General features: G+C 40.1%; 1 protein-coding gene across 1 annotated transcript in view; it reads right to left on the bottom strand.

The window, feature by feature from the left end:
• Positions 1–13,403, bottom strand: part of LOC106564404 (zinc finger protein 501) — a 127,289-nt gene that overhangs the window by 73,425 nt on the left and 40,461 nt on the right. The gene's annotated exons all lie outside the window — the stretch shown is intronic.

Below are 13,403 nucleotides of genomic sequence, written 5' to 3'. Positions count from 1 at the left end.
TCACCCCACAAAAGGGGTGCTACAGAAAAGTTGGGAGCATGAACGTGGACAGAATAAAAGCTTTGGATGGGTGGGTGACAACCAGGAGAGGCAGATGGGTTTGTATTGCAGGGACTGATGGTCGTACTGTTGACCTTGCAGTGGTTGGAGGAAGTCACGCATAGTAGTTATATGTTCTGACTCATTTGTTGTGTTGATGAGCCTGTAATCATTTAGCTCATTAAGCAGAAAAGGCCTGCTATATGAAGGAATTCAAATTCATGCCCAGGTGAGACAGATGTGTGTCCTAATAAGCTTTGCTTGGGTCCCGGCCCATGTGGGTGTGGAAGGGAATGAGGAAGTAGATGTGCTAGCTAAACAGGCCCTTAGGAGACAGGAGGTGGAGGTGCCAATGAGCAAAGCAGAGGCTAAGGGAATGATGTGGGCAGAGATGGCAGGAGCAGTGGAACAGTAACAATAAGGCAGGCATCTATTCATTGTTGACATTTTAGTCATTTAGCAGACACTTATCTAGAGCGATTTACAGGAGCAATTAGGATTAAGTTGCTCTAGGGTACATTGACAGATTTTTCACCTAGTCGGCTCGGGTTACAGGCCCAACACTATAAACCACTAGACTACCTGCTGCCCATATTCCAGGTACAGAGTAAAGTAGGGGAGGATTGTAGGAATGGACAGAAGAGAAGAGGCTATCCTTACAAGGCTAAGAGTGGGGCATAGCCAGCTGAATAAGTTATGAAATGTGATAGGAAATCATTCAACAGGAAGATGTGATTATTGCCAGGAAACAGAGACATTGGAGCATGTACTGATGCAGTATGATAGGGAAAGAGAGAGACTAATACAGTATGAGAGAGAAGGGGTACAGGAATTGAGTTTGATAAGCTGTTGGGGTTCGTTTCCTTGTTACTTGCCAATCATTGCCTCATTGGTGAAATTAGCATTATGACAATATCTTTAATTAAATCATTCAAAAACCTTTATTAATGCAATTGCAGACAGAAGTTGACAACAGGAACATTACACATGTTTCCGAGTAAGTTCTGCATCAAAGAAAAGGTCCCAAGTTATTTTATCAAACCCAAATTCCATGTGGGAGAAAAACTCATGACTATGATTACATTTCCATTATCAGCAGCATTTAGGCTGTCCACTTTGAAGAGCTGAGACAGACTAGCCATATAAGGAATGGAACATATATGACCAGGCCCTGCTACCATTATAACCTATACAGCTGTCAGATGTGGGAGCTAACAAGCAAGAACTGAGATGGAAAGATAATAATGGAGAAAGGTCAAGGAAAGCTATTTCCATATAGAGGGAGGGGACTCAATATGTTATGCAAAGACAGAATCCTATAAAGGTAGGACTCTGTAATATGAGAATTTAGTCTTTTTCATGGAAGGGCTCTGCTCTGTTACGTGTGTAATAGGGTCCTTCCATGGATGGGCTAGGCTTTGATACTCTGTATTAAATTCCATATTGAATTCACAAGTTCTCGTAAGAGTGTTATATTTCTGAGGCAATATTCCACGGCATACAGCCCTAGTGATGTCACTGCCTACGTCATTATCTTTTACTCATGAGACCAAAACCATGCCTACACAGCTATATAAACAAGGCTTTTAGTGTTATCTAAAAGCTTAGCAGTAAATGTCCACGTTGATTTATAGTGGAATGTCTGACTAGTCTCCTATCTCTTACACTCCCCTGCAGAGTTCTGTCTTTACAGTCACACATTTCTCAGACAGTTTCTTCATAAGTGGCAGAGAGCCTAGAAAAGCACTGTGGAACAATATTAAACCTCATAATGTATATATATTGTTAATCTGTAGTCTAGGACCCTATAAATGTAAGGACTAGGTGTAATCGGTTCTGTACCGGTACCTTCCTGCATTGTGTTCTGGTAAGGTGTAGGTGGAAGACAAGGCTCTGGACACAATTCTGCCGGTTGCCTCTCTTTTAATGACTTCATGGAATGGATACAAATACAAGGCAAAGTTAATGCTGCCGTCTGGACTGCCATACAAGTATATTTGTCTCTCCTCATCACGCTCTGAGCAAACTCAGTAGTAAAAGCATAAAAAAAATGCATTTTACATGTTCATATTTTTAAAAGACTCACATTTCATTTTATAAATGTTGTACACCAATACAATAATAATTTGCTAAGTGCAAAATATTTCTTAGAGAGTGTACTATTGAACCATTATACCTGAGGCATACTAATGAAGTAACGCCATTTTTTACATGACCGGACAGGTAACAAAATAAATGACAGCTAACTAGGCACATTAAACATGAAGTACAAAATCGTCACATTTCACAACATACCTGCATGGAATGGATACAAATACACGGCAAAAGTTAATGCTGCCGCCTGGACTCCCATACAAGTATATTTGCCTAATAAAAGACAAAAAACAGTGAAGAATGCCTGTGAGAAAAATCATTCTTGTATCTCAGCTGCCGTCCACCTATCAGCTGTTTTGAAAATTAAAACCGCAGAAAGGGAAGGATCTGGGCAGTGTTTCACAAACATCATCGTTACCTCTCAGCTGGAGTACTCGATGCTCCGACCCTGCCTCCTCAAACACTTGTCGGCCACATCTACTGCCTTGTTCCAACGGATCCAGTACTCCATGGCATTTTCTCCTAGTACTTGCTAAGTGTTATAAAAAATGTTTGGCAAGAGGCATGGATGAATATGTCAACTCACTGAAAAGATATTTCAGTATATCTATTATCACTTTGGGGGTTCTCGTGAGGTTTCAAAGATGTATTGCTGCAGAGTGTTATCTTTACGATGTCTCTAGCTCTCCCCAGAAGCTTGGACATGATCTCCTGTGACTGTTCTATGACCGGCACGCCCCTCTTTCTCAGGTAAGCGTCCATGAGCTCCTCCCATCATGTACTGAGCACTTGTCAGACCCCTCCCCTCTGAAACATGGAGGCTCTCTCACATCAGACTGCATGACCAACTTCATACCAGATAAATTAAGGAAGGGTGTGTCAGTGAATGTCTGGCCTGCACTGGAGCTCTGAGCATGTGCGCCTCCATCGTCCTTCCGCTCACCTTCCTTCCTAATTTGAGCTCAATTGTCACGTCCTGACCAGTATAAGGGGTTATTTCTTACTGTAGTTTGGTCAGGACGTGGCAGGGGTGTGTTTGTTTTGTGTTGTCAGGGTTTTTGGGTAGTGGTCTATGTTTTGTATTTCTATGTTATATTTTCTAGTTATTCTATTTCTATGTTAAGTTTATTGTTTTGACCTTCAATTGGAGGCAGCTGTTCCTCGTTGCCTCTAATTGAAGGTCCTATTTAGTAGGGGTGTTTTTCTATGGGTTTTGTGGGTAGTTGTTTCTTGTTTAGCTGTGTGCCTGACAGGACTGTTTTTGTCGTTCTTTTTGTTCAGTGTTCATTTATTTAATAAATTTGAAAATGAGCATTCACATCCCCGCTGCATTTTGGTCCAATCACTACGACGCTCGAGAAAATAATGGTAGATAGAGTGATTTATTTCAGCTTTTATTTCTTTCATCACATTTCCAGTGGGTCAGAAGTTTACGTACACTCAATTAGTATTTGGTGGAATTGCCTTTAAATTGTTTAACTTGGGTCAAACATTTTGGGTAGTCTTACCACAATAAGTTGGGAGAATTTTGGCCCATTCCTCCTGACAGACTGGTGTAACTGAGTCAGGTTTGTAGGCCTCCTGGCTCACATGCTTTTTCAGTTCTGCCCACAAATTTTCTTTAGGCTTGAAGTCAGGGCTTTGTGATGGCCACTCCTGTAACGTCCGTCTGAAGGAGTAGACCAAGGCGCAGCGTGGGTTGGATTCATCATATTTTAATTAACGTGAACCAGCAAAACAATAAACAAAACACAACGAACGAACACTATTGCAGGCTACTCACAGCTGTGAGTTATGTTATACTCACAGACACCATTCAAACAGTTTTAGAAACTTTAGGGTGTTTTCTATCCAAATCAAACAATTATATGCATATTCTAGTTTCTGGGCAGGAGTAATAACCAGATTAAATCGGGTACGTTTTTTTATCCGGCCGTGAAAATACTGCCCCCTATCCTAAACAGTTTAAGCCATTTTGCCACAACTTTGGAAGTATGCTTGGGGTCATTGTCCATTTCGAAGCCCATTTGCGACCAAGCTTTAACTTCCTGACTGATGTCTTGAGATGTTGCTTCAAGATATCCACATAATTTCTCATCATGATGGCATCTATTTTGTGAAGTGCACCAGTCCCTCCTGCCGCAAAGCACCCCCACAACATGATGCTGCCACCCTCGTGCTTCACGGATGGCATGGTGTTCTTCGGCTTGCAAGCATCCCACTTCTTCCTCCAAACATAACAATGGTCATTATGGCCAAACAGTTCTATTTTTGTTTCATTAGACCAGAGGACATTTCTCCAAAAAGTACGATCTTTGTCCCAATGTGCAGTTGCAAACTGTAGTCTGGCTTTTTAAATGGCGGTTTTGGAGCAGTGGCTTCTTCTTTGCTGAGCGGCCTTTCAGGTTATGTCGATATAGGACTAGTTTTATTGTGGATATAGATACTTTTGTACCTGTTTCCTCAAGCATCTTCACAAGGTCTTTTGCTGTTGTTCTGTGATTGATTTGCACTTTTCGCACCAAAGTACGTTCATCTCTAGGAGACAGAATGAGTCTCCTTCCTGAGCGGTATGACGGCTGTGTAGTCCCATGGTGTTTATACTTGAATACTATTGTTTGTACAGATGAACGTGGTACCTTCAGGCGTTCGGAAATGGCTCCCAAGGATGAACCAGACTTGTGGAGGTCTACAAATCTTTTTCTGAGGTCTTGGCTGATTTCTTTTGATTTTCCCATGATGTCAAGGAAAGAGGCACTGAGTTTGAAGGTAGGCCTTGAAATACATCCACAGGTACACCTCCAATTGACTTAAATGATGTCATGGCTTTAGAAGCTTCTGATAGGCTAATTGACATCATTTTCTGGAACTTCCCAAACTGTTTAAAGGCACAGTCAACTTAGTGTACATAAACTTCTGACCCACTGGAATTGTGATACAGTGTATTATAAATGAAATAATCTGTCTGTAAACAATTGTTGGAAAAATGACTTGTCAAGCACAAAGTCCTAACCAACTTGCCAAAACTATAGTTTGTTAATTTCCTCGCTCTAGGGGGCAGAATTCGGAAGTTTGGATGAATGAGGTGCCCAAAGTAAACTGCCTGTTACTCAGGCCCAGAAGCTAGGATATGCATATAATTGGTAGTATTGGATAGAAAACACTCCAAAGTTTCCAAAACTGTTAAAATGTCTGTGAGTATAACAGAACTGATATGGCGAGGACGAGGACGAAAAACCAGAGGACAATCCATCCAGAATTTTTTTTTTCCAGCTCACCCCTGATTAGAATGCCTGTCAGTGGGAAAATAACAGGAATTCCTCCCAGATTGCAGTTCCTAGGGCTTCCACTAGATGTCAACAGTCATTAGAAAAAGTTTCAGGCTTGTTTTTAGAAAAATTTGCTAGAATTTGTAGTTTTTCCCAGGAGGCTCCCATTTCGGCTTGTAGTGTAATGACGCATCAGGATGAGAGCGCTTACTTGTTGTTTATCTCTGGTAATGGACATACTATTCTCCATCTTAAATGTTATCATTAATTTACATAATAGGGTACCTGAGGATTGATTATAAACATTGTTTGACTTGTTTGGAGAAATTTATTGGTAACGTTTGGGATTCATTTTGTATGCATTTTGAACGAGGGAAACCGGTGGATTACTGAGTCAAGCGCGCCAGCTAAACTGACTTTTTTGGGGTATAAAGAAGGACTTCGACGAATAAAAGGACCATTTGTGATGTAACTGGGACTCTCATGATTGCAACCAGAAGATCTTCAAAGGTAAGTGATTTATTTAATCGCCATTTCTGACTTTAGGGATGACTCTGCTTGGTTGAAAAATGAATGCAATGCTTTTGTGTGCGGGGCGCTGTCCTCAGATAATCGCATGGTATGCTTTCGCTGTAAAGCCTTTTTGAAATCTGACGAAGCGGCTGGATTAACAAGAAGTTAAGCTTTTAAATGATGTAGGACACTTTTATGTTACGAATGTTTAATATTCCGAATATTGTATTTTTGAATTTCGCGCTCTGCAATTTCACCGGATGCTGGCGTCCCACCTAGCGGAGAGAGGTTAACAAGAAATTTGTGGAGCTGTTGAAAAACGAGTTTTAATGACTCCAACCTAAGTGTACGTAAACTTCCGACTTCAACTGTAAGTCATATTCACTATCAAAATAGACAAATAAAATTGAATATATGTATCAACAATTTCAAATTTATCAGTTAATCTAAGAGATATACCAAACAAAACATGAGTTATTTATTTGTGTGTTTAAGAGATTTCATTCCAACCAATTTATTATAGCATAGCAACTCCCGGCGACCAAGCTGGTGTTGATCAACGGCGATTCATAATGATCCACGTTGATCTGGGTCACCGCAACAATGTAACCGGTTCTGTACCGGTACCGTTCTGCGTTGTGTTCTGGTAAGGTGTAGGTGGAAGACAAGGCTCTGGACACAATTCTGCTGGTTGTCTCTCTTTTAATGACTTCATGGAATGGATACAAATACAAGGCAAAAGTTAATGCTGCCGTCTGGACTCCCATACAAGTATATTTGCCTCTCCTCATCACGCTCTGAGCATACTCATTAGTAAAAGCATCAACAAAAAAATATTTCATTTTAAAAATGTTGTACACCAATACACTAATAATTTGCTAATAAGTGCTAAATATTTCTTAGAGTGTACTACTGTACCATTATACCTGAGGCATACTAATGAAGCAACAACGCCATTTTTGACATGACCAGACAGCTAACAAAATGAACGACAGCTAACTAGGCACATTAAACATAAAATACAAAATCCTCACATTTCACAACATACCTGGAAGAAATGGATACAAATACAAGGCAAAAGTTAGTGCTGCCATCTGGACTCCCATACAAGTATATTTGCCTGATAAAAGACAGTGCAGAATGCCCTGAGAAAATCATCAGAAACCTCAAGATGTCTGCACCTTGTTAGGGTTTGACCAACTATTTGTTTGCATAACCTATATAATATAACAAAGAAGCTATGCTATAATATTAAGTTTATTCTCTATATGATAAGAGCATACTGCTGTGTGAGAGGAAGGGGCTCATGGGATGGTGAGTCATATGGAAAGAATGCAGATGCTGTAAATCAGGGATGTGGAAGAGCTTGTTAAATGATAACGTCAGGATATGGGTGAAATGTATATGCGGAGGGGTGTCGGGGTTTTAGAGAACTGTGCGTTGTGCAGCCACAAGATAAATCGACTGCCAAAGATAATAACTACGCCCGGCAACAGGAGGCGTCTCGAGGTTGGGACCAACCTGCACGCCAACGATAGGATGAGTAAGTTTAAACCACGCTCATCCTCCCTCTGACAGGCCAGCAGTGAGCAGGAACTATCTCTGTCAGAGTATTTAATGAAAAGCAAAGGATGTGTTCTCTCTTTTGCCCTGCGAGGTGTTACAGGGAGCCCGTATATACGAACCACCTATTTACCCTTCAAGTGTTTGCATTAATTAAAGTACAAAGAAATCAGTAGTTACTGTGTGCTGACTATTTTGTTCCGATACCAGATTCGAATTGACGCGACTTAACAACCTGAAAGAGACCCTCTCCTGCAACAAAGCTAACGGTAGCTGGGTTAGCCTTGCAAAGTTGCACTCAAACATTATCCCCATTCACATTAATATATATTGATATAAACAGCAATGCAACACTGAGTAAACTGAGAAGTAAAAGAATGGCTCCCGTTGATGACATCACAGCACTAACACAATTTAGAAAATAATTACAATAAAATAGTATCTCAGAATAACCTTAAAATAAATATGATGGATTTTCGTATATTTTACACCTGTTACATAGGCCTATGCATTTTATATAGCAACAGCAGGCCTATACTGTTAAAAGGAAACCAGACTTAACGGATCCGTTGTGGAATCTATTGTTTCTTCATCAGACAACTTGTCTTAGACAAGAAGTGTGTTGGCTACAGTAGTACAGTTACTTTGTTTTAAGTGTTCCGGGAGTCGAAATTCTGAGTTCTTAACGAAACACAAAACATAACGGACAATTTATCTTACTTCGGATTTGAAACCTAATAGTAAGCATTAACTTCAATGACAGCATACAGTTAAAACACAAATATGACATTCATGCGCCACAATAACATTGTCGCCGAGGATGGCTTGCTAGCTAACGTTAGTGTTTGATTAATATCATCTGTTTTGTCATAAAACAGCTTAGCTAACTAGCGAAATGATAGTTCGCGATGCTAGCTGACTCGGGAGTTCGTGTAGGGACATATGTGCTTCAGGAGCCTGTGGGTTTGATATGATTCCACCATGGGCAACAACAACTGGCTACTAGTTTGTTTTCTGACATATGTTCAACTCAGAGCTCGTTTATCCAGTGACCACCGCATTTGAAAGGACAACTACAGACTGACATGTAGCTGGCTAGTTAGCATTCTGGCTCACACTGGCCATACAGTAGCAAAATACACAGCTATCTCAATTTAAGAGTTCATGGTAGAGATATTTAAAGAAAGGAGAATATAGGAACCCCATTCGTTAATGAATGGAGGAACGTATATCGCCTCACCCAGCAGACTGTGGAACAATCTGGTTCACGTTGTCATGCTGGGTCACGCGGTTGCTAAACGAAAAGTCAGATGAGTCGAGAAACCTGCTTATTTTCCTCCACGGTAGATAATGTCACGATTCCAAAACTATGCGATATTACAGAGAACAAGTCAATTATCTCACATACCGAAATATATTTGCAAAGACGAAATTGTTGTACTTCTTCAGTGGACGTTATTAGTGGTTGGCATCCAATATCTTGCATTTCCGCCCCCAATCCTATAGTATAAATCCATTATGCTTTAGGGACAGGCAGAAATGTATGCAATTACTGTATTTCACGGAGGAGAATGGGGGAGGGTCATTCTATTTCAATTTCAGTCAGGGGGAGGGTTTAGTGTTTTAAAAAAAAAAATTGTCCAGGGGAGGGTCATATAATTTGTAATTGATTAAATGTCAGTATTTGTCACCATTTTGGAATGTACGTATTGAATTCCCATCTAACCTCAGTGTACAACCCTGCTCTCTCTCTTTTCTTTATCTCTCTTTCTCTCTCAATTTCAATTTAAGGTGATTTATTGGCATGGGAATCATATGTTTACAAGTGAAATAGATAATAAACAAAAGTGAAATAAACAATACAAAAATGAACAGTAAACATTACACTCACAAAAGTTCCAAATGAATGAAGACATTTCAAATCATATTATGTCTATATACAGTGTTGAAATGATGTGCAAATAGTTAAAGTACAAAAGGGAAAATAAATAAACATCAATATAGGTTGTATTTACAATGGTGTTTGTTCTTCACTGGTGTCATGGACGAATCAGAATTAGTTGGGTAACATAGATAATTAAGATGTTTTATTATTATAATATGCTTATTTGAGGTACTTGTCATTAGAAAGTGTCCATTGGAGTTGCACGTCTACCTTAGCTGGGGCTCAGACACTTGGGGCCCAGGGAGTGGAGAGGTCAGATTAGTCATCATGGGAATGTGTCTTTGCCTATTCTTAAACCATGTGAAGGGATGGCGTGATTAATGGGTAACCAATGACTTGTCTCCACAATGTCTGTGAGCAAGTCACTCCCTCTTTTTCTTTATTGTGGGGAGGATTATGGCAGTAAATGGACCCTTGTATGTCCTCTCTTAGATCTCACACTTATCCTGTGATAATATATGGCCTAGAGGCTCCCTCCCCAGTGAGCCTGTCCAGGAGTAGGGTCAAGAGGGGGTTTGCTTGAGATGGGAGTATCTAGAGTAGACAATTGATATATGCCATTGGATGAAATTGTGTTTTTGTTCTATACCGTACCAGGGAGGGACGGTTCTAAGGAGACCAGATACTGGGCTATTCAATGAACCAGGTTGACATAGCAGTTACTGTCTGCTGTGTTTTATGGATATCTGTCATACAAAACTTAACCTTTGTGAACTGTTACTAAGTATCTGTGGTTTGTCAATGTACGTTGATGTCACAAATGTTGAAGCCGTGTTGAAGAGACCAAACTGCATGCAGAATGTGGATACTCATCTTTTTAATATAAGTAAAGTATACACAGAAAAACAATAAACACTCACAACAGGCTACTTACGAACAAACGAATAGCAGTGTTAACTCAACCACCCACAAACCCAAGTGACAAACATACTCCTAATTATATGACTCCCAATCAGGAACAACGATAACCAGCTGTCCCTGATCGGGAGCCACACAGACCCACATAGAAATACACATACACAGACATACTCTGCCATGTCCTGACCAAAAACTACACAACAACACCCTCTGCTGGTCAGGACGTGACAGTTGAAGGGGGTGTATCGTTGTTATAAAAGATCTCTGTAGCCATTGTGTAATTACCTCATTCAATAGTTCATTCGAAAGAGTGCATTATTGGGGGTCAAGTACTTTTGCAAAAGTATCTTAATTATTAAAGATGTAGTTTAACTCGGACTGGTGTGTTTGTAACTCTTCTCATTTGGTAATGCAGAAATTAGCCACCACACTGGTTGGCCTTTTCTTGTGGCAACAGGTCACAAATCTTGCTGCTGTGATTGCACACCGTGGTATTTCACATAATAGATATGTGAATTTATCAAAATTGTATTTTGTTTTCAAATTCTTTGAGTTTGTTTAATCTGAGTGAAATATGTGTCTCTAATATGGTCATAAATTTGGCAGGATGTTAGGAAGTATACTCCTTGTATACAATTCCATCTCAACATTACACACGTGCAGATTGCCTAGTCCCTTTTACCCCTACCTACATGTACATATTACCACAATTACCTAAACTACCTTTTACCCCTTCACATTGACTTGGTACCGGTACTCCTTGTATATAGCCTCGTTATTGTTATTTAGTGTTACTATTTCCTTAGCAATTAAAAAAAAAGAAATTGAACTCTGCATTGTTAAGAAAGAGCTTACCTGTATGTGCTTGTGATAAAATGTAAACTTAATCCACAGTTATTTTTTGAAACTATTGATCCTCTGTGGCTAAATGATGCTCTCTGGTGTATTTTGAACATTGAGAGTGAGCTCCTGTGGTTGGATAAAAAAAAAAGAAAAAGAAAAAACCGTTTGTTATTATATAGTCGTTAGCCTTGACCCATCACGACTTTTGTGCACGTCTATAGCACCGACAGCAGGGGGAGGCTTGGAGAACATTCATAACAATGACATGACGTGACCCACTGTCTGAGGTGCAACCTATGAATAAGCAACATTTGTTTTACATTTGTCTATTTATCCCAGCTCTCAGACTCAGTGTGCGTGTCTCTCTGTTGGTCTGTCTTGTAGTTCCAGATGTGGCTGGAGGAGTGGTGGTGGCCACTGCAAGGCAACTTTAATACTGGAGCAAATGCTCATCATCATAAAATGAATCTACAACAGCTGATACAAGTTTTCTATATGTATTAGGTACTACTACAGTGGTAGCAGGTGAACCCTCCTTTAATAATCATATTTCATGAATGTACAGGGTCCATTTTGACACAAGACAACAATCCAGACTAAGAATTTACCAAAGGTCAGACCAGTAAAAGGGGTTATTTGGTTATTTGTTATCGTAGTTTGGTCAGGACGTGGCAGGGGGTGTTTGTTTAGAGTGTCTCGGGGTTTGTTGGTCTATGTGCTTATGTAAGAGGGGTGTTTGTTTAGAGTGTTCCGGGGTTTTTGGTCTATGTTCTATGTTAGTGTATTTCTATGTTCAGTCTTTCTATTTCTATGTTTAGGGTTTGTTGATTGGACCTTCAATTGGAGGCAGCTGTTCCTCGTTGCCTCTGATTGAAGGTCCTATGTATAGGGGTGTTTTTGTAATGGGATTTGTGGGTAGTTGTCTCCTGTTTAGTGTCTGTGCACCTGACAGGACTGTTAGTGGCGGTCATTGTTTTGTATACATGATCTGTTTGTTTTTTCCTTCTTTTGAGTAATAAAGAGGATGAGTATACACGTTCCCGCTGCACCTTGGCCCAATCCTTACAACGAATGTTATATGGACAGAGTCGAACTGATCCCAGATCAGCAGTCCTACTCTGATGGCGAATTCTCTCTCTCCAATCATCCTTTCCATAATTTCAGAATGTCACCAGGTGGGGTGGTGTAACCAGGGTGTAGTGATGTAGTAAGTTAATGTCACCAGGTGTGGAGGTGTAACCAGAGTGTAGTGATGTAGTAAATTAATGTCACCAGGTGTGGAGGTGTAACCAGGGTGTAGTGATGAAGTAAATGAATGTCACCAGGTGTGGAGGTGTAGTAAATTAATGTCACCAGGTGTTGAGGTGTAACCAGGGTGTAGTGATGTAGTAAATGAATGTCACCAGGGTGTAGTGCTGCTGGAGCTTTAATTAATAAAATACTATGTGATCTTAACTCACCTGTCCATCGTCTGCTGTGTCCCTTGTGTCAGAGGTGGATTTGGAGGCCTTCCTGTTTTACACGTCAACAAATGAATAAATGAATAATCAAGTTAATAAATCAAAATGATAATGTGAAATGAAAGTCTTGGAAAGATTCCGTCCCCACTGGAGGCCATTTGGTAGGCCGTCCTTGTAAATAAGAATTGTTCTTAATAGACTTGCTTAGTTAAACAAAATAAATCACTCTGAAGGAGTTTGTTACACAGTTGCTGAGAGTTGTGTGTAAACCACAGGCCTATGTTTCTATTCCTGCTGTTCTCAAGCCCGTTGCTGCGTCTCCCTTCCTGCAGCCATAGAAACATAAAGATAGACAACACACTTTATAACTGGTGAATAACTACAGCTGATCAAATTAAGCAGGAAAAATAACTTATCATAACAGTTGTGTAGCACTGTAAGTAAAGTGTTTCTCTGTCAATTGTTTTGAACCTGTTTTATTCTCATGACTATAACACTGATGGTACTTCATATGACCTGCACACTCTGTGTCCTGGCTTAGATCTGTAGTAACTCCAGACTCCCATTTGTTGAACCAGGATACTTCTGTGACGTTGTGCCAGCTGGGATGTCTATACGTGAAGGTAATGTCCACTGTTGACCCCTTCAAGGCACATATACTCCTCTTGGTGTAAGTCACATTCAAAAATGAAATCAAATCAAATGTATTTATATAGCCCTTCTTACATCAGCTGATATCTCAAAGCGCTGTACAGAAACCCAGCTTAAAAACCCAAACAGCAAGCAATGCAGGTGTAGAAGCACAGTGGCTAGGAAAAA

This window comes from Salmo salar, chromosome ssa12 (assembly GCF_905237065.1).
Source record: "Salmo salar chromosome ssa12, Ssal_v3.1, whole genome shotgun sequence".
Taxonomy (NCBI): Eukaryota; Metazoa; Chordata; class Actinopteri; order Salmoniformes; family Salmonidae; genus Salmo; species Salmo salar.
The sequence above is the reverse complement of the archived record's forward strand: the minus strand, read 5'-3'. Positions and strand labels throughout refer to the sequence as shown.